The sequence below is a fragment of the Psammomys obesus genome, unplaced genomic scaffold (assembly GCF_907164565.1).
Source record: "Psammomys obesus unplaced genomic scaffold, mPsaObe1.curated_primary_1811, whole genome shotgun sequence".
Classification (NCBI taxonomy): domain Eukaryota; kingdom Metazoa; phylum Chordata; class Mammalia; order Rodentia; family Muridae; genus Psammomys; species Psammomys obesus.
The window spans coordinates 43564602-43591362 of NW_026593286.1; the positions used below are offsets into that span (position 1 = coordinate 43564602).

Consider the following 26761-nt stretch of genomic DNA (forward strand, 5'->3'; position numbering starts at 1 on the left):
GTTAGTTAGTTAGTTAGTTAGTTAGTTAGTTAGTTAGTTAGTTAGTTAGTTAGAGTATGTTCATTGACAAACTTTATTTGAGTTTCTTTACTTGGACTGAGACAGTACTTTCTACTCTTAGAGAATCTTAGAATGGCATTCCAAAGCCTTCTGTGGGGGCAAAGAACCCCATGATGAAGGCAGCTCTTCAAAGCCCCCTTTTCAACTCCTGCCTTTCCTAGAACAATAAGAACACAACAAAGGGCCCAACACCTCCAATGAGAGGAAGAGTTACAAAGATTAATTTCACCATCCCAACCTCTGTGATAAGGAAAGCATATCTCTTTTCCCACCAAAAGCCACTATATAGCAAATGCTTAATAAAGAGGTGCAGAGTTATTTATAGGCTGACATTCTAGTTGTCAATAAATGCATAGGTTTTAAATGTATCATATTTCTATTTTCATTATTATTATTATTATCATTTATTACAGTTTATTCACTTTGTATCTTGGCTGTAGCTCCCTCCCTCATCTCCTCCCAATCCCACCCTCACTCCATCTTCCCCTCCTATTTCTCTCCTAGTCTACTGATAGCGAGGTCTTCCTCCCCTACTCCTGTCAGGACTGCCTGGATCCTCTCTCTCTGTGGGCTGGCTAGGTCGCCCCACCAGGGAGAGAAGACAACTGAGTTCATGTCAAAGACTGTCTCTTCTCCCCTTACTAAGGAACCCACGTGGAGAGTGAGCTGCTCATCAGCTACATCTGAGCAGGGAGTATAGATTCTCCCCAACCATGGTCCGTGATTGATTCATCAGTCCCTGTAGGGTCCCCTGGGCCCAGATTTATTTGGCGCTGTTTGTCTCCTTGTGGAGTTCCTGTCCCCTCTAGTTCTTTCTATTTTTCCCTTATTTCTTACAAATATAAAATGGCCATGAAATAACACAGTTAATAAAAGATAATTGTGTCTGTGAAATAAATACCATAGGTGGTAAAGTGAATACATAAATTTCAAAGTTGATATACCATCACATTGAAATATTTTTTTGTATGGCAATAAAATTTTCTATAGTACAGTTGTATCTTGAATTTTCCTGAGGAAGAAAAGGATGAACCATAAAGCAACTTTTGAGCCAGTCTAAATCCTTAGACAAGCTGGATTTTAGTAGGTGCTTGTGTGGGGTGTGGTGAGAGGTGTCTTCGCAGGAACACTCAACCTTTTGGGTTCACTTCACTTTTAGCTTCCCTGTTTGAAGAAAACTGAATGTTACATTATTTGTTCCAGAATGAGATTGATTTTTTCTTCAATTTTCATTTAGCTGTACATTTAGCAAAGTCTAGATATTTACCAGTCTTTTAGTGGCAGGAAGAGGTCGTGTACTCAATCAAATAGTCTATGCCTAATAAACTCATTAAACATAAGACAAGTAAATTAAAATAACTGGAAGAAAGCTAAGGGCTATGGATGTAGCCTGGTAGCAGAATTGTTACATAGAATCCACAAAGCCCTAGCACTAGGGGAAAAAAAGTCAGGAGGGAAAATTAGAAAGTCATAATTTAAGAATAATTCATTTTCTTTCTGAAAAGCATCAGCACCTATAAACACACCTAGCAGACATGTTTAAGCAGTGTTGAGTCTTCATTACCTAATTATTTATTTAATCCTATGATATTATGCATTTCAGGGAATTAAAGAAAACAAATCTGAACTTAAGAATATGGTATTCAAAAGAAAAATTTATTATGTACATACTGATAAATAGTAAAAAAACAGGTGGTCAATTATCAACAGAGCCAAGTAAATAGAATGAAATGAATGTACAAAAGCTCACTCCGGCTGAATGGAAAAGAACCATAAAACTAAGCTTTGAAGAAATCGCTCCTCTCTGCTTCCCTGTCTGTTTCTTCCTCAGCATATATGTTTTGAGTATCTTCTCTGTTGCGAGGCATTGATCTTGTTGGGAGAGGAATACTAAAGAAGATAAACTCCTCATGCTCATGGAAATAGGTTTTGTGGTGGTCATGGAGGAAAGAGAAAATAAAGCTAGAGGAATGGGCAGTGTCAAGTACCATAGAACAAAAGCAGAGAAAAGAGTTGGGAAATGATACAGAGGAGAACCATTTTTGAGTGGTGAATATGAAGAGAAGGTGACTTTTGGGGGTAGATCTGAGTGAGGAGAAGCAGTAAGTCAAGAGATGGCTGACAAGATAGAAATACTGGCCTGTCTTTTTGCAAAATTGCAAGGAAGCCAACAAGCATGATGATGAAGAAGCCAAATGAGTTGGGCTTTATAAGGTCATGTAAACTTGGTAGGGTACCAGGTCCCAGATATAGGAAGGAGATATGAAAAACATCATATCATCGTGTACCCTTTATGTTAAAGCATTATGACAATTAAATGTGAATATCATCTTTTTTTCTTCCTTCAGAGAGAAGGCTGCAACAAAAGTATGAAGTGGGAAACCACGGATTCAGTGAAGAAGACATTTGCTCACGGATGATTTCTAGGTAGCAATGAAAACTTTGCAAATTCTTTGAAAGAAGGCCAACTAACGGGTGTACTGTGGATCTGGGATAGAGCGCGTGAGAGCATTTATGACTTTGGAGATGATCACTGGGCTTTTACAGGACATAAAGAGCAAAAGCACTCTAGGCAGGCGTGAGATAATCAGCTCAGCTTCTCTCTTGGAAAACGTTTGTAAAACAGTTATATTCTGAAGTTCTGTGCTGGATTATTGCTCTTGATTAGGGGGGAACATTTTATTTAATGATAGTCTTAAAGCAGTCCCCACCACCCAATGTTTTTCTTTCCTTCAGTCTAGATCTGGTTTCTTCTAGAGCATCAAAAGGTTCTGTGCAACTCCATGGCTTAGACTCTCCCTGTTCTCCAACTACATAAACCAGACAGGAGCATCTCAAGTGGACATGTGCACATTCTTACTTACCATGCTGTCATCCCTCCCTGACCTTCGTACTTCTTATTTTATAAATGGAAAGTACGACAATTGTTTTAATGTACAAAATGATTTGTTAGTACTAAGGCTAAACACTTATATTTAAGTAAGTATATACACTGTACACATTTGCCAGCAAACATGCCCACATTTGGCTTAACAAGAGATGATTTAGGGATGACTTTAAACAGCCTATATTATTCAATATTTCAATTGTGGAGATTTTAGTTCCTGGTTTCTTTTTTTTTTTTTAATCGATAGTACAAAGTGTTAGCACACAAATGCTTCCAGAAGCAATTTACAATCTATTACTTAGTCATTATTTTCTTTAAGAAATAAAATATGTCTATGTGAGTTGGATTAATTAAAGGTATTTTGCATTCCTAATCTCATCTGCTCTGACCTAAAACCCTAAATACATGTCAACCCAGTCCCTTCATGTCCCTATTTCTGATCCAAGGTAAAAGAAGTTGTCATAAATCATGGCAATTTCTCCAGTCTGTGGTACAAATATACATTGGTGGGGAAAAAAACTATCTACAGAAGGAAGGTGGTGTCTACCACATCTACGTGATTAATAGAAAACTTTCCATTACCCTTAAGGCAGCTGCAATGAGCACTGTCTTAAGTATTGAAGTAGTGAGCATCACAAACCAAGGAGAAGTTATTGTCTTTAAAGTTTGGGCATCAGAGGCAGCTAGCTCCTTCACCAGGACACAACAAAACATGCTGAGACAAACCGGCAGACAGAAAGACTTATAACGCTGAAGTAGATCCATACAATCAGTGTGACTGAGTGAAGGAGACTGGCGGCAGCTCTTTCCACTCTGAGGATGGAAATGGCCTACCTGTTTCCTGGAGAGGATGATGAGAACGGAGTCCACAGCCTTTAGACCGGTGGCTCTCAACCTCTTAATGCTGCGACCCTTTAATACAGTCCTTATGTTTTTATTACACCCGACCATAAAACTATTTTCCTTGCTACTTCAAAACTATAATTCTGCTACTGTTATTAACTGTAATGCAAACACTTGTGTTTTTACTGATGGTCTTAGGTGAGCCCTGTGAAAAGATCGTTTGCCTCCCAAAGGGACTGTGACCATAGGTTGAAAATCAATCACTGCTATAGAGGCTTCATGTAGGTTGTTAAAGTTAAAGATATGTCTAAAGAACATAAAACTTGAAGAAATTTGTCATTTTATATTAAAACTGTTTTATTACTGTTGTTTATGTCTAGACCTCTAATGGTTTTTAAGCCCAAGACCATCGGACAGGGCAGCTCTTTTCTGTTGTTCTTTTTCTTTTCTTTTTTATTTTTACATTTATATTTCATCAACCCATTCTTTGCTGGTAATTATGATAAAGACATCAAAGGGTAAAGTTTAAAACAAAGGTTAATAAGGTTCTTTGGCTACATATGAAAGGAACAGCTCATTTTAATGGACATTTCTATTTCAATCCTTTACTAAGACAGCAAAACATAACAATGAACATATTCCAAACCGCAAGCTAGTTTACATGCTTTTGCTGGCAAACTGAACATGCAGCTTGGTTGGCACCAAGGTGCCTGTCTGTGCAACAGCAGCTACTACATACCAGGACCTAGCTGGCTGTGAGCTCAGAACTGAGAAGCATGATTTCTAAGAGTGAAAAGTATATATTTATTAGGTCTTTATTTTCAGTGTGTATGTTTATGTCTGTATGGACATATGTGCACCACATCTGTGCAGGAGTACATGGAAAACATAGAAGGAAGTCAAATCTGTGAGGTAACCCAGATGCAGAAAGACACAAATGGCATATAGTCATTTATAAGTGGACATTAGTCATAAAGTACAGAATAACCATGCTACAACTCCCAGACCCAAAGAAGATGACGAGGGACCAAAGAAAGATGCTGAATATTACTGAGAACAGGAAATAAAATAGATATCTGAAGTAGATGCAAGGAAGGAACTGGGTGGGAAACGGAGTGGGGAGGGTACCAGGGCTGGGGATCAGGTAGGCAGGGAGAACGGGGGGGGGGGGGGAAGGACTAGGAGAAAGAATGGAAATTGGTGGGGGAGGGCATCTCTGGGATAGGGGAGGCTCTCAGGAGACTTTGGAGATGACTCTGGCTGAGACTCTTAGCAACAAGGATTAAGGAGCCTGACAAGGTCACCTCTGTAGCCAGGCTGGACTTCCAATGGAGGGAGGGGGCCACCACCCATAAAACCTTAGTCCCCAAATTTGCCTTGCCTACAAGAAAGAAGTATAGGGGTAAAAATAGAGTGGAGACTGAGAGAATGGCAAACCAATGACTGGCCCAACTCAAGACCCACCCCATGGGAGAGAGTCAACCTCTGTCACTGTTAATGATGCTCTGCTATGACTGCAGACATAACTGTATTCTGAGAGGCTTTTTCTAGCAACAGACGGAAACAAATGCAGAGATGCACAGCCAAACAAAAGGCCGAGCTCAGGGAGTTCTGTGGAAGAGTGGGAGGAAGGATACAGGGATACAGAGGGGTCAAGGACATTAAAAGGAAACCTATAGAATAAAACTAACCTGGGCCTATGGGGGATCAAACAGACAGAACATGCATGGACTGGACCTAGACCTCTTACACATGTGTAGCAGGTGTACCACATGGTCAACATGTGGGTACCCTAACAGCGTGAGCAGGGGCTATCCCTACTCTGTTGCCTGCCTTTGGATCCCTTCCCCCTAGCTGGGCTATCTTGTCAGGCCTCAGTAGCAGAGGATGCACTTAACCCTGCTGTGACTTGAGGTGCCTCAGTGGGTTGACACCCCTGAGGGGGCCTCCCCTTCTCTGAGAAAAAAAAAGGGGTGGGAGGGATGGAGGGAAGGAGCATGAACATGGAACTGGAAGGAGAGGAGGGAATGGGCTTGGATCAGGCTATGAAAAAATTAAATTAATAAATGAATGGAAAACTATCAAAACAAAAGAAAAAGAAAAGTCAGATTCCTTAGAATCTGGAGTTGCAGGCAATTTTGAGAATCTCTGTGGGTGCTTGCAACTAGGTGCAGGTCCTCTGCTAGAGCAGGAAGTACTCTTCACCTCAGTGCTACCTATTTAGGCCCCAGAACTGGGAAACAACTATTTAGTACTTTATATTTATACAACTTTTAAGATTGAGCACTTTGTCAATAAATAATGAAAAAGAAATAAGAGGAGACAGGATTTCTCTCCTTCGAATAGAACAAACAGATAAATCTAGTATGCAGCAAACTCCAGCTTCTGCTTGCTATGTACAGCTGCTGATTAGACCGCATGGGCTTTAAAGTCTAGAGTTCTACAGACCATTTTCAAAGGCAATAAGCACATTAAGTTCTAATACTTTTCATCGTTAGGAAACAAATGTACCCTGTAAAGTATAAATGCTACATAATTTTATGTCATTTCCTTATAACACTCATCCTATTTATTAGCAAATATGAAATGAATCACACAAAGTAAAATTGGAAAGTTGGCACATAGTAAAACAAGGCTGTGTTGGAACAGTTATTCTACCAGGGCCGGTGGGATAATGATGATAAAATATATAAAACTCTAGCAGATATTCCTGTGGTGCTGGTAAATAAAATAACAGGTTCCTAAAAGTCAAACAAATTTTATAGTTTTTAACCTATGGAGCAATGGATACACACATTCAGGTAATTTATATGGTTCCTTTTAAAGAAAGTCATTCTTATCCTCACTCAAAAAGGCAAAGAGGATGGACATCAGAAGAGGGAAAAGACAGGAAACACGACAAGAACCTTCCACAGAGGGCCTCTGAAAGACTCGACCTAGCAGTGTATAAAAGCAGATGCTGAGACTCATTAACAAATTTTGGATACAGTGCAGGGAATCTTAGGAAAGAGGGGAGAGATGGTAAGACCTGGAGAGGACAGGAGCTCCACAAAGAGGGCAACAGAACAAAAAAAACTGGCCTCAGGGGTCTTCTCTGAGACTGATACTCCAACGAAGGACCATGCAAGCAGATAACCTAGAATCCCCACACAGATGTTGCCCATGGCAGCTCAGTATCCAAGTGAGTTCTCTAGTAATGGAAACAAGGACTGTCTCTGACATGAACTAAGTGGCTGGCTCTTTGATCACTTCCCACTGAGGGGGGAGCAGCCTTACCAGGCCACAGAGGAAGACAGTGTAGCCAGTCCTGATGAGACCTGATAGGCTAGGGTCAGAAGGAAGGAAAGGAAAACCTCCCCCTATTAGTGGACTTGGGGAAGGGTATGAGTGGAGAAGGGGGAAGGAGGGAGGGAGGGAAGAAGCTACTTGGGGGATACAAAGTGAATAAAGTGTAATTAATAAAAATTAAAAAAATAAATAAAATAAATTTTAAAAAAGAAAAAAATTCATTCTCTGTGACATGGTTTTGAAAGATATTTTCATCACAAAAATGGAATGTAAAAGATATTTGCTCATATGGCATAAACATATAAATTATAATCAGCCTATAATTCAATTTACATATTTCTGTCTTAATATACATTTTCCAAAACACGAATAAAATGTAAAGGGATTAGAGAAATAAATTTTCAATAAAATTTGTAATATTTCTTTTTTCCTTTGAATTCATATTAGGGATTCATATGTTCTACTTTGGAAACCAATGATCAAAGAAAACAGATAGTAAAATGTGTGAATTACTATGAAAGAAGTGTGAACACATGTCTATTAGTAGAGGTTGGGAGAGCATGCTTGCAAATCAAGAAAGGAGCATAAAAACCACACAACATGAGAGAACAGTGGAGACCAGGACTGTGATGTGGGCCATTTGATGATTATGATCAACTTTGTTAACAGAAAATTTAATGATGGGATTTTAGGAGAGCATGATAAGAGAGGCATAATTAGTGAATCTCTTTGGAAAAAAATGCAATCAAAATAAGGACACAAAAACTGAGAAATGAAATCTTCAATAAAAGTAGACGACAGGATGTCCTAGGTCACGAAGAGTCTTACCCGTATGTATATTCCTTACATAGTCCTACCCTGATTTTGGCAGGACCTGTGAAGAAGGGTACAGCAACCTTTAGACCTAGAAGACAGGAGGGGAGACTCTGAAAGTAGTCTCAAAACCATTGATTTTTTTAAACCTAGACTTGGCTGAGTTTGCTGACATCTCTTATAACAAATACTGAGCCCTTTCAAAGGACTGACTCCTGTGAGCATGAAGAAGGGAATGCAGTCTTATGAGCTGCCTGTGAAGGGAGCAGCCTTTGAAATAAAGATTCTTTAAAGGAATAAGCTCTGTCTCTCCTTTGTTGTGTCTGAAGAAGCAATAGTATCTGTCAATTATACAGCTATGAGAAAATAAGCTCAGACAGCAATCAGAAAGATTATCATGGCAGGTCCTTCCTGGGTAGAGCCTACAGACCACAACACAGCCAGCTAACATTCAGATACGTCCTTCCTGGGCAGAGCCTACAGACCACAACACAGCCAGCTAACATTCAGATATGTCCTTCCTGGGCAGAGCCTACAGACCACAACACAGCCAGCCAACATTCAAGTATGTTCTTCCTGGGTAGAGCCTACAGATCACAACATAGCAAGCCGACATTCAGATATGTTTTGCAGTGCTATATAGAGGACCCAGGGAAGGTTATTTCACACAGTTGAAATTGTAACGTAATAAATGGCTTTGGGCACACAGAAGGCACATAAAATTTCTTATAGGAAATTAATACAAAAGCTGTCTCAAAGAGTCTAATTGTGAAATTGAGGCCAACTCATTAGACAGTTTGCCAGAATATTGAATAAATTAAAGAAAATTAAGATAATTTAATACACCAAAATATCCAATATTTTGTGAGAGTAATAGAGAGTAAAAAAAAAAAAAAAAAAAAAAAAAAAAACAAAAAAAAAAAACAACAACATTTTTCCATGCCAAACCTCTGGAGAAAATAAAGGGTTTGTGTTAAGATTAAAAAAATATCAGGAAAGTACTGGCCTTATAAATCTGAAAAAACGACCTTCAGAAACAGTCTCACAATAAAGGTAAAATAAATTTTAAAATAAAGCTGAATAAGAGTCACTATGTAAAGAAAATGACCCCCCAAAAAAAAGATGTTAAGGGAAAAGTTGGGACCAGGATAAATTAGAGAGTACGAAGCTTTACTTTCAACCTTTGATGGAATGTAAAGTTTTAAAGACAGAAAGGAGTGTGCCACAGAACTCCTGAGATATTAGACTGGCTGTGGAGTGCTGGGGGTGAGAAGGCAGAACAGAGAAAGTAGGGGGCAAGAATTTGGGGGAAGAAGGATTCACTTCAGAATCAACTAAAATGAAGTAAATACATAAATGCTGGTAGGAAACTTTTTACTCTGTAACCTAATTAAATGAGCAAATGAATTTATAAAAACCTAATCCAATGCCAAATACTAGAACTAGGGAAAGATTGTTTGCATCTTACTAAAGTTGGCATACCAATAAATAAGAAAAATAGGTGAGAATTAACAGGTGGAAGCAAGGAAGCCGACAGGACTATCCACAAAGAAGGCTAAGTTTCTAGCTGAGTTACTCAAAATAAGCTAACTGCAGATCAAAAAGCAAAATACATTTAAAACAATAAGTTTCAGAAAATTTCAAAATACCAGTGATATACTTTAGAAAGTTTAGAAATAAGTAATTTTAGAAAAGAAAACTATAACAAAAAAAAAAAAAAAACAAAAGAATACTTTGTAATGTTTTAAGTTAAAATAAATGAATATATGTTATGGATTATAAATGAAATCACAAATGCACTAGGCAGGAAAACACTATAACATATAATATTCAGAGAAGCCCAAAATCAAAGGGTAGAAACAATAATTATTTTTAAAGCTTCATTAAAATGAAAAGATTGAGAAATATATGTATATGAATAAACCAACCTATATAAAGTCACCAGAATGCCCAACACAACACACATTCTAGCAATATTTAATTGAAAAAAAAATAGAGAACTTGTGACAAACTTCCTATAGCATTGTGAAAAAGAAGCTGAGAGGTAATGAAAGTTCTGACCACGCACAGAGACAATTAAAGAAATGGATCCCCAGAAGTAGCCATGGCTCCTCAGTCTCCATGTGGGTTCTCTAGTAAGGGGCACAGGATATCTCTTTCATGGGCTCTGTTGCTGGCTCTTTGATCACTTCAACCCTGGTGGTGGCAGGGTGGGGTGGAGGGGTGCCAGAGGACAGAGGAAGAGGATGCAGACAGTCCTAATGAGACTTGATAGGCTGGGGTCAGATGGTAGGGGAGGAGGGCTTCCCATTTCTAAGGACAAGAAGAGGGAAATAGGTGGAAAGAGGGAGAGAAGGTGGGACCTGGAAGAGAAGAGGGAGGGGGCAACAATTGAAATGTAAAAATGAATAAATTGTAAAAAAAAAATTAAATGAATGAATGAATGAATGAATGAATGAATGAATGAATGAAGCCCATAACTGTGGTTTTCAGTCAGGCAAATAACTTGGAAATATTAGATAGACATACTGTTACATGTGTGTAAGAACTAAGAAATTTTATTCCAATTAGCTTTTCCTAAAGTATCCTCTGAAGATATCCAAACAACTAGAGAAAGGTTAGCACAGGTCAGCAGGGGACACTGGGTGACTTTCAGGGAGGAAAATCTAGTTTTAAGAACAAGAGAATCAGTCTTAACTCCCAGACACCCTGTAAGAGGAGGATATAGAATAGAGCAAAGAGGAATTGTGGGCGTTTAAAAATGTATACATTGTATTTTTAAAATTATGTCTGGAAAGGGGTAAATATTACTGAAAGATGGAGTAAAATTCAATTTAGAAGAAAAACTTCTAAAGATTGAAAATACTTCTATTTCTTTTGATTTCATAACAAAATACCTTTAGTATAATATTCATACAGGGATATATATCCTAAGAACAAATTGAAGTGCAAAGAAATTTTAATGCATCTCAGTTGCTAAATACATAAGCGAAGGAGTAATGGAATTATTTTTCTTGGATTATTTTTATTGTAGACTGGGAAAAAGAAATACTAAACTGATTTCTTATATTATTTCCAGTGGCATAGACAACTGAAATAAACTCACACATGTATAAGGTAGCTATGTAGGAAAGTCCCTGATCTCTGAATGAGGAACTAGGATGCTCAGTGGAGTCTCAGCACATATTTTATATGTAACAAAAAATAGCACAAATACTTGACTTCTGAAAGGCTAGAAACCTCCAACCCCTATAGCAAGGAGTGCCTTACTTTTAAAAGTGAAATCTTGAAAATGCTATTATCCACTAAAGAAACCAAAGATACCTGGTTTGCTTAAAATCTGGGGCAAGAATTGTGGAGTCTCACTATAAAATTAAAGTAACAGCAGTAGTTCAAATGGGAAAAATGAATATGCATCAGAAAAATAACTACACAAAGCATGTCAAATATATCAAGCCCTCCTCCCCTACCATCTGACCCCAGCCTATCAAGTCTCATTAGGACTGTCTGCATCCTCTTCTTCTGTCCTTTGTTTTGTTTTGTTTTTTCGAGACAGGGGTTTTCGGTGTAGTCTTGGCTGGCCTGGACTCCCTTCATAGACCAGGCTGGCCTTGAACTCACCGAGATCAGCCTGCATTTGCCTCCCCTTTTATTTAAAAAATAAAATAAAAGGGAAATAAAAGAATAAAAGGGAAAACTCAACCATATATGTCAGCATTCACGGAGACTATTCTAATGCTTGAAGGGCAGCTTTTTCCTCAGAGATTTTCTTCTAATAAATGCATTGCAATATTCATCTTCAAGCTCAAGCACCACACAAAGGAGGAAGCGAAAGCTAAACAAATCCTGTACCAGAGAACTATTCTGTAACAAGACTTTTCCTGGGGAGATGGAACATGCACTTCTACTCACCCCAGTCCACAGCAGACCAAAGTATGGATACCAGCAAAGTCAGACTTGGTGAAACAGTGAGTTTTATGGGGTTACTTATAGGAGTATGGGTGAAGGGTTACTTACAAGAAGTAGAAATGACATAAAAGACAGCTGCTTCACCGCAGCCCACTCCAGCATGGTGACAGCTTACAAACGCTGGGAACCTGGAACACACTGAAAAGGCTGCAGGCAGATCAGCTGGCCAGAGACTGTCCTCTCCACATTCCTCAGTTGGTGTAAACATCTTCCAGGCAGCTAAACTGGTTTCGGTTTCTTCCAGGGAGCTGATCTGGTCTAGGAATCTTCTTTGCACCTTTGACTGTCTGAAAGGGACACTGAGCTTTTACTGCTTACTCTGGCTGAAAAGGCCTAGTAAATCTGGTCAGTTTCAGGAAGTTCTTGAAGTTATTTTGGGTTATTTACCTTTCTGCTTAAGGAGTTTTCCTGCAGGAAGGAATGTTAAACAATAAGCAGAAGAAATGGTTGCCAGTAAAAACAGACAGGTTGGTCAATGGAATTGAATTGAAGACCAAGAAGTAAATCCATATTTATAAGGACACTTAATTTTTGACAAAAAAAAAAAAAAAAATTAAAAAGCCAAAATTATACAATTGAAAAAAAATAAGAAAGCATCTTCAACAAATGGTCCTAGTTTAACTGGATGTTGGTATGTAGAAGAATACAAAAAGATCCATATCTATTACGCTGCACAAAAATCAAGTCCAAGTAGATCAGAGACATCAACCTAAAACTAAATACACTGATAGAAGAAAAAGTGGGAATAGCGTGAACCTATTGGCAAAGAAGACAATTTCCTGAACAGAATATGAATCTTACAAGATCAACAACTAATAAATGGAAACTCATGACTGAAAAACTTCTGTCAGGAATAGGACACCGTAAATCAGACAAAATGGCAGCCTACACAAGATCTTCACCAACTCCACATCTGACAGAGGGCTGATCTCCAAATATATAACAATTCTAGAAACTAGGTGTCAACAAACCAAAAAATCCAACTAAAAAAAAAAAATGGGATACAAATCTAAATAAGAATGTTCAACAAAGGAATCTCTAATGGTGCTTAAAGAAATGCTCAACATCCTTAGCCATTAGGGACATGCAAATCAAAACAATTCTGACATCTTACAGCTAGCTGTCAGAATGGCTAAGATCAAAAACACAAGTGACAGCACATGCTGGCAAGGATGTGACGCAAGGGACATGCTCCTCCACTGCATTGCTGCTGGGAATGGAAACCGCATACCCACTGCAGAAATCAATATGGCAGTTTCTCAGAATATTGGAAATCAACCTACCCCAAGACCCAGATATACCAGTCCTGGGCATACACCCAAAAGATGCCCCATTCTACCACAAGGACACTTGGTCATCTATGTTCATAGCAGCGTTATTCCTAATAGCCAGAAACTGGAAACAACTTAGATGTTCCCTCAACCAAAGAATGGATAAAGAAAATGTGGTACATTTACATAACAGTATGTTGTCACTTGTAAGTGGATAGAGCCATAAAGTACGGGATAATCTTGCTACAATCCAGACACAAAGAAACTAGGAAACAAGGAGGACTTAAATAAAAATAAAAATAAAAAGCATAAATCTCTTGTGAAGGGGAAATAGAATAGATATTGCAGGAGAAAGGTGAGAGGCGTCTTGCTGGAGAGTGGGAATAAAAACAGGAGGGATCAGGTTGGAGGCGGCGGATTACTGTGCATGGGCCACTGCAATGGAGGTCACAGGACAACTTGCAGGTTTCAGTTCTCTCCTGTACCCTGTGGGCTCCAGAAATCAAACTCAGGTTGTGAGGCTGGGCAGCAAGTGCCTTTACCTACAAAGCCATCTTGTTGGCTAAAAGTAAACATTTAAACTCTTATTTTCAACTCAACTTTCTCCATTTAAAAACACTAATATAGACGTTTGGTAACTCCTCTGAAAATAGCTTGAACACTTCAAAGTTTTAAAAATAAACCTTTCACCTGACTTTTAAGTCACTGAAATGATATGAAACTATAAAGTAATGATTGGCACGAAAGCTTTGGTTTTACCTCATACGATTAAGTAACTTTTCTCTTGGAATTTCTTTTCTAATTATTTTTTCTGAGATTATAATTAGAACATTTCCTCTTTCTCCTTTCTCTCTTCAAACCACCCTATGTCTGCTTTCATGTAAATTTATGGCCTCTTTTTCATTAGTTCTTGTTATAACATATGTGTGTATAATGACAAATATATATATGTGTGTATTTCTAAATATGTAAGTGCACACAGCTCAGTCTGTAGAATGTTTCTTGTATGCATGTTTCCAGAAGTGACCATTTGCTGTTGAGTGGTTATCTGATGTGCTGTTGCCTGGTAAAAACTATTTCTCTTATTTCTAGCATTCCTTAGATACTTGTAGTTCTCTGTCCTCTTAAAAGTAAGCTATAAATGACATTCAAAAAATGCAATTGGGTTGTAATCTTGTAATCTCTGAAAGAAGAGGCTGTTTGGCATCAATCCCTAAAGGAGACCCTGTGTGAAGTACCACTTGTGGCAGGAAGAACAAGACAGTAGGTCCTCTTCATAAGTACCATCCGTGTGAGCTGCAGATAACTGGTTTAGCTGGGATTTAATATGGGAGTATATTGTTTCAAACATGCATTCAACTATCTGTTTTTATAAAACCTGATTTTATTTTATTTTTTTTTATCTCTAGTGCTGTTTGTTTTTAATTGGTAAACTAGAATCCAAATTACTAGCTAGTGGATCCTTTTGAGTATTGTGCTACTGAAAAGTAGGGTAGAACTATCCTGTAATATTTTCTGCAATATTTACACTCAACTAGTAAATACTAGATAATCTTTTCATCCTAGGAGCAGAGAATGAATTGAAAACAGGAAAGGAAAAGAAGCTAAACGTAGCTGAGTTGAAATTTAGAGTACATCCAGGTAAAAAATCAATGACGCATCTCCTCGGCAGCATTTCAGAATGGAGGTCAAAGAAATCTAAGGCCAGGTCCCGGCACCATACAGGGAATACTCTTCTACTCAGCCCCAGCACAAAAATACCCCTGGCTCCTATATTTGGCCACAAGGACAGTTATTACCCCTGCAAAGGTACTTTCAGAAAACAGATAAGTGTCTTTTTAACATGTACATGGATGTATAAAAAAAAAATCAGTATTTCTATTTGAAATTAAGCACTAATTAATAACATTTGATCACAAAACTAGGCAATCAGATGTCTCAACTAGTGAGTGTGCTTGCCATGGAAGTGTAGAAATCTGAGTTTATTTTCTGGAAACCAGATGAGGTGAAGGAAGGATGAGGTGGAAGGAAAGACCAACTCCTCTGCATTCTCTGACCTCCACACAGGAGCAATGACATGTACACCCACATACAGCATGCCTACACACCACAATAACAAATAAAAACTAAGATGATAAAACAAAAAAACCTTATTATTGATTTATTTCAGGTAGATGTGTACATACTTCATTTATATGAAAACAAGATGTTGGGGTTTCCTGGTTTAAAGTAGAAAGAAGTACATCTCAAATAGGTTTATGTTATTAAAACTTGAGTTTCTCAGAGAGTAAAACAAATATCAAATTGAGCACAGCTATTTAAATGTAATCAGAGAAAGTGGTTAAGATTTATAATTTCGTTCCAGATAAGCCTAAGTTTAATTACAAATGTAGAAACGCATAGTACATTTATATGAGATGTGTATGTGGCCATAAATGCAGGTGCACACACCTATATATAAAAGTAAAATGACAAAAAAATATAACATTTTCTACCTTTGTGGCAGTCACCTGAGAGAAATTAAGATTCATCTGGGTTGATGATTTTTATGGATTTTTTTTTTACCTATTTTGAAAACTTTCTTGAGATGGTATCTGTCTTCAAAATTTCTTTAAAAAATCAGACATGTACTTATTTTTTTCAAAAACTCAATCTTCTCCCTTCTTACATGACATGTATTCCATTCAGTAAGCCTCCCGGGCTATAAAAGAAACATTCAGAGAATGTCTACCTCACTATTACGGAATAGGAACAATAATGTATGCGCTCTCTTTTCTCCTCTAAACTGAACCGTTCACACGCTCAAGGGCTCACTCACGCCTTGTATTCACGAAAGGGAAGCCTGCCTGTGAGAAGCCTAGTTCTCTTTTTGAAGAATGAACACAAAGCCCACAACCTGATGGAGGTGGGTTACAGTTGAGACTGCTGCCAAGCTTCTGATTGTCAGTTTTTTCTTCCCTAACAACACAGAAATAGTAAGGTCTGGAAGGGTGTTCTCAATCACATCCTAACCCTCAGCCTCCAGCACTGCGCGGAGAGCAGTCAGTCAGGGGAAATGGGCTGTTGTTATCAGCGCTTATTCCTTTCACCCTAATCAACCTTTGGTAAGAACTTCACTTTCATAGAAATGGCTCACTTGATTGTCATATTTTTCACTATTTAAAATCTGATTTCAAGGTTTTTTTTAACAACATCTAAAAAGTATATAGCTTTCACCATGATCTAATTATAAAACGTCTTCATTACCCCAAAAGGACTACTTTATGCCTCCCCAAAGAGAAAAAACTGCACAGAAAAGATTTTTTTTTTCCTCAAAGACTGAAAGCATTAAACACGGATATTTACATTGTGATTCACATCAATAGCAAAATTACAGTTATGGAGTATCAATGAAACTAATTTTATGGTTGGGGTCACCATACATGAGGAATTGCATTAAAGAGTCTCAGCCTTAGGACGGCTGAGAATCACTGATCTAGACACTCAGATTAATCATTCAGTTAAAAAGACCTTTCAGATCTGCCCAGTTCTGCAGGTCACTGTGTTGTGATAGAGAAGGATGGCTGGCCACAGCACTTTTGGCGTCAGTGCCCACTTTATCTCAGCTGCCCCCTACTTTTCAAACCGCACAGGCATTCTTTTCTTGTCCGTCCAACTGCACAGCTGCAAGGCCCTACCAACTGCATGCTGACTTGCTGTGTGCTGACCTACGATCTCAGAGCACATTATTATTTTCTCCAAACATCCCTTCGTTGGCATAAACTAGAGCCACAAAAAAAAGACTTCTCGTATCTCAGAGATATGTCCAATCCTGACGTGTTCTGAGATAACGTTCCTTTATTGCTCAGAAAATATATATATATAATAAAAATATATATAAGATTTTTTTTTCACTAGCAGTCACCCTCCCCTCACAGAAAATACAGTTTTTTTCAATCTATCATCTTTTTTTTTTCAAGGCTCAAAAATGTGCTCTTCACGCTTATCTGTGAAATACATAATTCACTTGCTAATCACAGACCTCAGCTACCCTATGAAAAAAATTATAGGGATTATAATAATCTATAGTAAGGAATTTTGGTTATTTGAAAAGTAGTTTGAAATTGTGAAAGGTAAACAATGATCTCTGTAAATTCAATTATCTCTTACAAGCATCTTTCTAACACCAGCACACTCAAGCTATCTCATAATATATTTTTCTTGATATGACATTATTCCTTAAAGCCATAATTGGAATTAGATACAAAGTATCTGAAAGCAACCCTCAGAGACAAGGCACTCAGCGTTAGAATAAAACTGCAGAATTTTAAAAGCTTTATGGATAAATCCTTTAAAAATTATAAATTAATCTAGGCTTCACGCATGTGTTTTGACACACACTTTTACTAGACTTGTAATACCCCATCTCACCTTTGTGAGCTTTTAGTGACATTTTAAAAAATTCATTTATTTAACTATTTACTTTACATCCTGGTTGTAGCCATCCTCCTCCCTCCCAGACCCACCCTCCCTCTCTAGCCATCACCCCTCTCCTATTCCTTAGAGAAGGGGAGCTCCCTTTCCTATTCACCCCAGCTCATCAAGTTGCATCAGGACAGAACAAGGCAGTCCCCCTAAGGAAAGTCATTAAAAAGCTAGCAAATGAGTCCATGTCCAATGCAGTCCACACTTCTCTTACTAGAGGACCCATATGAACACTAAGCTGACCATCTGCTACATCTTTGTAGGGGTCCTAGGTCCAGTTAACGCAGGGTCCTTACTTGACCCTTCCTTCTGAGCAAGCCTCTCTGGGCCCCGGTTAGTTGGCTCTGTTGGTCTTGTGAAGCTCCTGTCACGTTCGGGTCCTTTTCTCTTTCCGCCCACTTTTGCACAAGACTCCCTACTCATTGCCCAATAATTACTATGAGTCTCAGCATCTGTTTTGAGGCGCTGCTGATTAGAATCTCTCAGAAAACAATTCTGACAGGCTCCTGTCTGCAAGCTTAGCAGAGTATAGTTCATAGTGTCAGGGGTGGGCACTCTCCCATAGGATGGGTCTTTGCTTGGGCCAGGTATTGGTTGGGCATTCCCTCAATCTTTGCTCTCTTTGTTCTGCAACCTAGATGTCCCTCAACTGAAGAATGAATAAAGAAATTGGCACATTTATACAATGCAATACTACTCAGCTATTAAAAACAAAGAAATAATGGAATGTCGCAGGAAAATGGATGGAACTAGAAAATATCATCCTGTGTGAGGTAACCCAGACCCAGAAAGACACATACGGTATGTACTAACTTACGGAGGGATTTTAGGCATGTAATACAGGATAAACATACTAAGAGGCATAGACCCAAAGAAGATAAATAACAAGGAAAATCCAAAGGAGGGTGCATAAATCTCACTCGGAAGGGGAGATAGAATAGACAGAGGTAGTGACTGAAGAGAGGGAACAAGGTAGAATAGGGGGTGTACAAAGTTAACAGGATAGAGATCAGACCTAGGGAGAGAGAGGGAGAGAGGACAGAAGACTGGTAGAGAAAAGAGGAACTGTGGGTGGGGGTATCTCTGTGATAAGCTGGAGACCTAAGTCAGGGTAGGCTCCTGGGAGGCTATGAGGGTGACTCCAGCAGAGACTCCTAGTAGCAGAGGCCACAGAGGCTGAAGAGGATACCCTCTAACTAACTAGTCTCCTAGTAGAGGGAGGGAAACACCAACCCACCCACAAAAATTTCAAGCCCAAATATACTCTGCCTATAAGTAATGTCTCATTCTTTAAAATGTTTTCTTACCACCTGTCCCATAATCTCTCTTCTTCCATCCTTACTCAGACTATGACATGAACACCAAAACATACTATCTACTCATCTTCCTCACATTCCATACAGCCTCAGAGCTCAGAATGTGATTGTACATGCAAAGAGATACGTACAAGCTCGGGTTCGTGAGCTGAGAGCCATTCTGAATTTAGGACTGATGCGTTTTCAGTAAGAGAAGAGGTCACAGAGATGAGGGAAGAAGGACAAGCAGAGTCTAGATATCCAATGCATCAGAAGGAACACCAAGAGGAGGTCCCTGAAGGACCTTGATTTGGGGGTCTTGTCCCATAATCTTGAGCAAACTAACTTTCATTATCTTAAGCTACCAACTGTGTAGTTATTCGAATAGTAGCCCTACGTAACTAATTTATCTCCCATCTCAGGCTTCTTATGTTAATATTTGTTACCATTTTTCTGCTCTCATCTAAGCATGACAGTTGTCTAGAATGAGAAAGCTAATGGGTGTGTGTGCGTGTATGTGTGTGTGTATGAAAAAAAGGAAGAACATTTATTAATTTCTTCCCCTACCTCAGCAACATTATCATTGAATTTGTGTTTGTTTTACTAGTAAAATCTTTGTTACTTGAGATTGCATTGCCAATATACTTGACCATCTCTCAGATATTATTTCTGAGGAAGGGCTGTAGCCAGATATCTTGTTTCATACAGGACAGGCACTCCTGTGCTAGTTTTACGACTGGGAAGTTCTTTTGGGAACCCATCCTCTCCACATGTCTGCAGGCCTCGGGGAACCGTTTCATCAGGTGCCTAGCACAGAGACATCATTTGTGGCAAAGAAGCATTAGAACACGTTACTGCTTCATATTTAGCTTCATGGTGACACCCTTAAGTATCAACCCCTGTTCTTTAGATCCATGGATCAATTTGGCTACAATCATTTGTGAGAACTGTCTCATGTGATCGTGTACCAGTCCTCTCTGCAAACATGTCCTCTCAGCAAAATGCCGTTTCTGTTTAAATACCCAGAACTAATTTCTGCCACTTGCAATCGAACAGTAATTATACTGTTCAAATGTAGATGTAATTAGTACATATCTCAGGTTGCTTGTACAAATAAGTGTATCATCAAAAATCACCCAATCAAGAAGTTTCTAGTTTAGGGGTGTGTGTGTGTGTGTGTGTGTGTGTGTGTGTGTGTGTGTGTGTGTAAACGCCACATGCAGACTAGAGCCAAACCTCAGATATAGGTCCACAAAGGCAATCAACCTCAGTTTTTGAGATGTATTTTCTCACTGTGATATAAGGCTCACAGATTTGGGTGGCAGGCTAGCAAGAGAGCGCCAGGAATCATCCTGTCTGCTTCCCAGGACTGGAGTCCAGGCTCTCATCACCATCCCTCCTTTCATGAGGTCTGAGGATGGACCCACACCTGTGAACTTGCACAGCAGGCACTTTATTAGCAAACCATCACTCCAGTTTTCATTTTGATCTTCATAAATGTAAATGTAAGTATAAAACTTTTCCTTCAATATTTTTCTAATTGTATGGAATAGCACATCTAAGTCAGTTAAGGCTTTGGTATAATAAATAATGCTAACCTATAGGCTAAACTAAACACCATAGTGACCAACATATCTGATAAGCAACCAACCATGGCTCTCCAAGTTTCGTTATTTCATTCAGACAATCCATTTATGAAGCAATCCATTCAATATAACATCAATGAAGACTTTTTTTTTAGTTTAAACCTCTTTATTAAATAAAAGCCAACATTAACATTTTATACGTGATGACTATCATGATTAATACAGGACTATATCTTATACATTTAGATGTATGAACATGTAAACTTTAAAAGGTCAGTGAAAGCCAAATAGCTTACTACAGTTTCTTCAAAAGCTTAATGTTGACTTTCAATCTAAATGCAGATGAGGCGCCTGTATTTTTGAGCCTGACCTGAATTTGCCCCACTGAAGCATATCCCTAGATATTCTCTTCAAACAAAAGCACCGAGTACAACACAGCCAGGGCAGGAAATATCTGCAGGTGACCTCCATTTTCTTACATGGGTAGCATTCTATCACATTTCTTTCCTCCATTTTTGTTACTTCTTACTATTTTCTATTAATACATTGTAATGCCAAAAACATGTCTTTAAAGACTCTGAAAGCATACCACATCTGAATCTAAACTTCCTTACAGTCTCAAAAGTAAAATGTTCTCTTGAAGACATTTTCTTTTCCTCCTACATATTTCCATAAAAATCTGTGTTTGCCTTAATGCCGCCCTGAAATTTTCCAGTTTTCTTGTATAATTAGTTTGTAAATTTCTTTCTCTGTCTCTGTTTGCACATTAAGTTAGTCTTTCAGCTTGCTGATTTCATTGTGTGGGTTTTTTTGGTTTGGTTTGCTTTTTTGTTTGTTTGTTTTGTTTTGTTTTCTCTCTTTTTTCTACTCTTTCATATACCATTAGATACTAGACACAACAGAAAAAGACAGACAAACACATGCATGGCTATCTGACAGATGTGTCATTGACAGAAAAAGAAGCAGAGTAGAAAGAAGCAAGAATTACGGAATGTATTTTGAAAAGTTTTTATATACTTCAGTAAATCTATCTCAGGAAATGGTTAACCATAGTCTGAATTCAAGAAAGGCAAGGTTCATATCACAAGGTATTCTGTTTCCTGCTAATTAATGTTTATTTAACCAAGGAGAGAAGGGAGACCCAGGAAAGAGTGTTAAGCATAGAATTCCTTTATCCAAGGTGAATTTACAAGAGAATATGAAGAGAAAAAGTAAAGAAATGCTCAGAAGCCATGTAAAGGCTATTCTGCTACTTTGATAACCAAATGTGGAAGAAAACGGGGCAAATGGGTCTGAATAGGAAATACGGAATAATCACAATGCAGGATAAATGAAAAATGTCTAATTGGTTAATAAAAGATTACTTGTATTAAGATAAAAGTCATTTTACTTGTTTCTGACTCTACTTTTGATTATATACGTGAAGGATAATTTTAATTAAATGCAGCAAAATGAGTCACGGCTTGAGTTTTTATTTTGCTGTTGTTTTGATTTTATTTTTTGTTTTTGTTTTTGTTTTTTGTTTGTTTTGTTTTGTATTGTTTTGTTTAGGCAGTGTTTTTCTTGGCCACCCTGAAACTTTCTCTGTAGACTAGGCTGGCCTTGAACTCAGAAAGATCTGTCTCCCTCTGCCTCCCAAGTGCTAGGATTAAAGGTGTGTGCCACTACCAAATGGCCCAGAATCATGGTTTTAAGAACATTAAACACTATGAACTGTGACCATAGCACATAGAAATGTTATAGAGAATATAGGCAGTTTTCAGGATGGCCTCTGGTGATTTCTATGTTAGATCTAATGATTCATCTAAAACACAGGGGACCACAGAGCTGGTGTGTGAAGTTCTTGTGTAATAAAAAAAAAAAAAAAATTATCACACTTGCTACTGAGTGGCATAAAAGAGCAGAAACTTATTCTCTCATCATTGTAGAAACCACGAGTCCAAAATCAAGGCACTAGAAACACTGCACTTCCTCTGAAAATCATGGACAGTTTTCTTCTTGCCTCTTTTCAAGCTTCTTGTGGTTCTTCCATAGTGGCATTACGCATGCCAAGGAGAAATCAACAAACATCCTTGATTCTGCCTTCACGTGGTCTCCTGTACTGTCTTTGAAGATACACAGCACTGAATTCAGGTTTCATCTGACACCTGATAGTCACATCTATGTCCATGTATAAATATCCTGTTTCCAAGTAATTCCACATTCAAAAGTACTAAGAGCTAGACTAGTTGTTTCTGCTTGAAACAACAAATGCAGATTGTGCCAAATGAGAGGACACGCTTTGCCTTGACATGTAGAATATACCACCACCGCAATTGTGTAAATGTCTCGATCTTATATTACTCCTGCTAAGGAAAACTGGACATAAGCCGTGCCTAGATTCTTGTCCCACAGGAACTGAAATGTTATATAGTCATTGGTTGTATTTCTAGGTTTTGGATAAATTTATTATATGTCGAATGAATACGAATAATGACCTAAATATTACTTAAGCAAAGTGAGTAATAATTAAGACAATAAAGCCAGAGATATGAATTCAGATTTTCATATAATTATTATTATTTACAAAATTGTAGTTACAAACCAAATTTTGTGGTGTTTCATTATAGACTGAAACCTGTATCTCTGCTATGAAGATCTACTGTGTGAGAGTCTGGTATCTCAGAGGACTATGGACAAGAGCATATTGAGTGGTTTGAGAAAAGAATATGCACACTGTAAGGCACAGGATACATACAATGGTCTCATCCATCTTGTCAGAAAAGACCCCCTGGATTGTTAACTTGTGACTTTCAACAAAGTAACCACTCCTAGGTATGTGTTAACCATGTTCCTTTTCCTCTTAAAAAATGCAATAAGGAGGCACTATTACGTGTAAGTACACTTTACAGCCCATTGTTTTCAGTCCTTATAAGAAATGAGCTAAGATGCTGAGGTGCAGTCATAGATCCATTATTATGATTAAATTTTCTAAAACTAAAGGAAGTATGTAACACTTAGAAATCAAATTATACATATATAAATTATTATTCATAACTGTTTTTACTTCTACCCTTATATTTAAAGAAACTCAAATAATTTTAATAGTATATCAAATCCTTAATTATAGCAATAATTACAATGAAACTGAAAACACAATAAATGTTCTAAAAATGGTCTGAGCAAAACAGTGAAAGAAGAAGAAAAATATCAGTGTTTAAATCCCAGCTAATTTCACTAACACAAAATCCTACTCTGGGTCAATTGTCTTTGTTTCTGAGATACCATAAGCATTGCCCCTCTTCCCTCAATCACTTTGGAATGTCAACTGCCCATATTTTAAAAATTTACTTAACTTTCTCTTACTGGAAATAAAGAATCCAATCTTTCTGATTTTCATTCCTACAAAATTTACAAATATTGCTTTGAGAGAAATGTGATATCTGTGTTGACTAGTTGTATGTCAGCTTGCCAACAAGCTATATATCTGAGGAGAGGGAGTCTCAAATGAGACTATGCCTCCATGAGATAAGGCTATAGGCAAGCCTATATAGAACAACCTCTCAATTAGTGATGGGTTGTGGAGGGGTGCCCATTACGGGTGGTGCTGACCTTGTGCTCCTGGATTATGTAAGAGAGCAGGGGGAGCAAACCATGAAGAGCAAGCTAAAAAGTTGCATCCTCCATGGCCTCTGCTTCTTCTCCTGCCTCCAGGTTCCTACCCAGTTTGTGTTCCTGCACTGGCTTTCCTCAGTGAACTAATGATTCAGGATATGTACGCCAAATAAACCCAAGTTGCTTTTGGCCATGATGTTTCATCACACAATAATAACCCTAAGACAGAAGTTGGTACCAGGATTGTGAGGTTTTGCTGTGACAGACTTGACCATGTGTTTTAGGGAAGGCTGTGGAAGGACTTTGGAACTTGGGCTAAAAAAACTTTTGTGAGCTTAGTGAGCTGTTGGAAGAACTTGGAAAATTAGAGGATAATGCTGGTAGTAGTGCAGTTGAAGGAGGCCTGGCTTGTGGCATTTCAGAGGGAAGCAAAGACTCTATCAGAGCTGTCTGACAGTTTGAACTAACAATCTACGGTTTTGGCCACCTGGGGGTGAAGAATCGCCTGTGATTAACAAGGGACAAGTACCACTAAAGTACAACCTTTGCTTTATTGGAACAATTGATGCTGGCTAGCTGGAGCTAAGATATTAGCAGTGATTAAAAAGAAACTAAGACCAATGGCGTGATATCTGAGAAGTGTGTGCTCAGGGTCAGTAGGTACTGTGTTCCAAAGGCACCCAATCTTATACCATACCACATGCTGGCAACTAACCCTGATGGTGTAAGAGTCACCCAGGTGGTAGGTAGATATGCAAAGTCTTAAAGAGCAGATGCAGTTAACTGTGTGGAGTCGCTGAAGAATGCCCAGGAGAGAATACAGGTGAAGTGAAAGCCGTTTGCAGCAGCAGACCCCAGCATTTGGAGATTCCAGTACAATGGGAATCTGTCAAGAACAACAGCCGCAGGGAAATGGAGCTAGCCTGGACCTGGGCTATGTGTGGGCTACAGAGTTAAAGAAGTGATCCAGGCCTTTGATGCCGCTCATAAACTGTGAGCAAATTCATCATTAGGCAGTGTAATTTACACTTTTGGAGTTCTGACCATTTTGATTGTGATTATGCTCTGGTTCTTCCCTCTTAGAAATAAGAAAGCATTTAACTTATTTTAGTTTTACAGGAGCACACAGTTGAAAGAATTTGAACTTTTGAAAGAGACTTTATATTTTTGGAGATACTTTGAGTATTTTGAATAGATATTGAACTTTCAAGAGACTGAATTTTTAAAGAGAGACCAGGGGGACTTTAAAAAGCTTGAATATTTTATATTGTGATGTTATTAATGTATGATCTTGAGGATGAACAAAAAAGGGAAACATTATGGCTTAAGTTGTAAACTATTCAAGGCTCACAAGTGCCCAGGCCTTACCTCCAGACTACTCTAACAGCTGTTTCTAGTCCTTCAAGACACAGATTCACCCTACAGGAAAAAAAAAAAAAAAAAAAGCCCAAGATCAAACAACAAATTCCACCAATCCCTGAACCTGACCCTGGATCAGGCCACAGAATCCCCTCAATCCCAGACCACACTAGAAAGTTTCAACCCTAGGAACCCTACGTAAAGCCTGCCTTCTGCTCAGTTCTTTGCTACTTCTTTCCCAAGTGCCGGTAGCCAGCTTCTTCTGTCATTCCCAATAAATCTCTTGTATGATGTTTGTGTGCAGTATGATTTTATGGTATTCTCTGGCTCGACTCCCAGGATACCTTTCCCCTCAGAACTCTAATATAACTGTGATGTGTTTGTGTGTCAAGCTGACAAAGGGTAAGCTTGCCCTAGCTAGTTTTCTGTCAACTTGACACAAGCTAACATCATCTAAGAGAAGGGAGCCTCAACTGATAAAATGCTTCCTAAGAACCTGGCTGTGGATAAGCATGCAGAACATTCTCTTAATGAGTGATTGATATGGGTCCAACCCATTGTGGTTGGTACCACTCTGGCATGTTGGACCCGGAGTCCATAAGAAACTAAGATGAACAAACCACAAGAAGCAAGCTCTTGCCTCCAGGTGATGCCCATCTTGAGTGTCCACATTGGCTCCCCTTGGTGGAATATGGTTTAGGATGTTAGCCAAGTATACCTTTTACTCCCAAAGTAGGTTTTGGTTATAGTATTTCATTACACTAAAAATAACCCTTGAATGATGTCCTTGAGACATTTGTAGCCAATAACCAGCCACCCTCTGGTCATTTCTTACAATGATTCCTGTGCTGTCTTGATTTGCCATGCTCATTTGTTTGTCGTGCTTTTATGTAAGAGCTTCCTCTGAGACTGAAATATTTCATGCAGGAAAGAAGCTCCATAAGCAGGAAGGTAAATGCAAAACAGTTTCCAGGTGACCCTGAAACTGACCAGAACGCTCGCTCCAGAATACAGAATGATAGCTAAGAGTCCCTCTCTCAGGAGAGTAAAGCCAAGCTGCAATGAAGACTCTCAGACAAGCTAAGCTGCAAAGTAGACTCTGACACCAGACAAACTGCCTGCAAGAAGCAGAAACCAGCTGAGCTGCTTGGAAGAGGTTCAGACTAACTGACATATTTGGAAAGGACACTCTCAAACCTGTTGAGCTGCCTGCAGGTTGTTCCCAGATTTGTGAGCTGTCACCCATGCTGGAGTGGGTTTTAGTGGTGCAGCTGTCCTTGATGCTCCTGTAAGTAACCCCTCATCCATACTCCTGTGAGTAACTGCAATAAA

The 26761-nt window shown here is 38.6% G+C and overlaps 1 protein-coding gene across 4 annotated transcripts in view; it reads right to left on the reverse strand.

The window, feature by feature from the left end:
- The window catches only part of Gulp1 (GULP PTB domain containing engulfment adaptor 1), a 280339-nt gene that overhangs the window by 144204 nt on the left and 109374 nt on the right, over positions 1-26761 (reverse strand). The window contains exon 1 of one of the 4 annotated variants that reach the window (XM_055617033.1): positions 11909-11959. The exons of the other annotated variants lie outside the window; for them this stretch is intronic. The gene's annotated coding sequence lies outside the window, so the exon portion shown is untranslated. Of the gene's footprint in view, positions 1-11908; positions 11960-26761 lie in introns of those variants that run through there. 4 annotated transcript variants of the gene reach the window in all.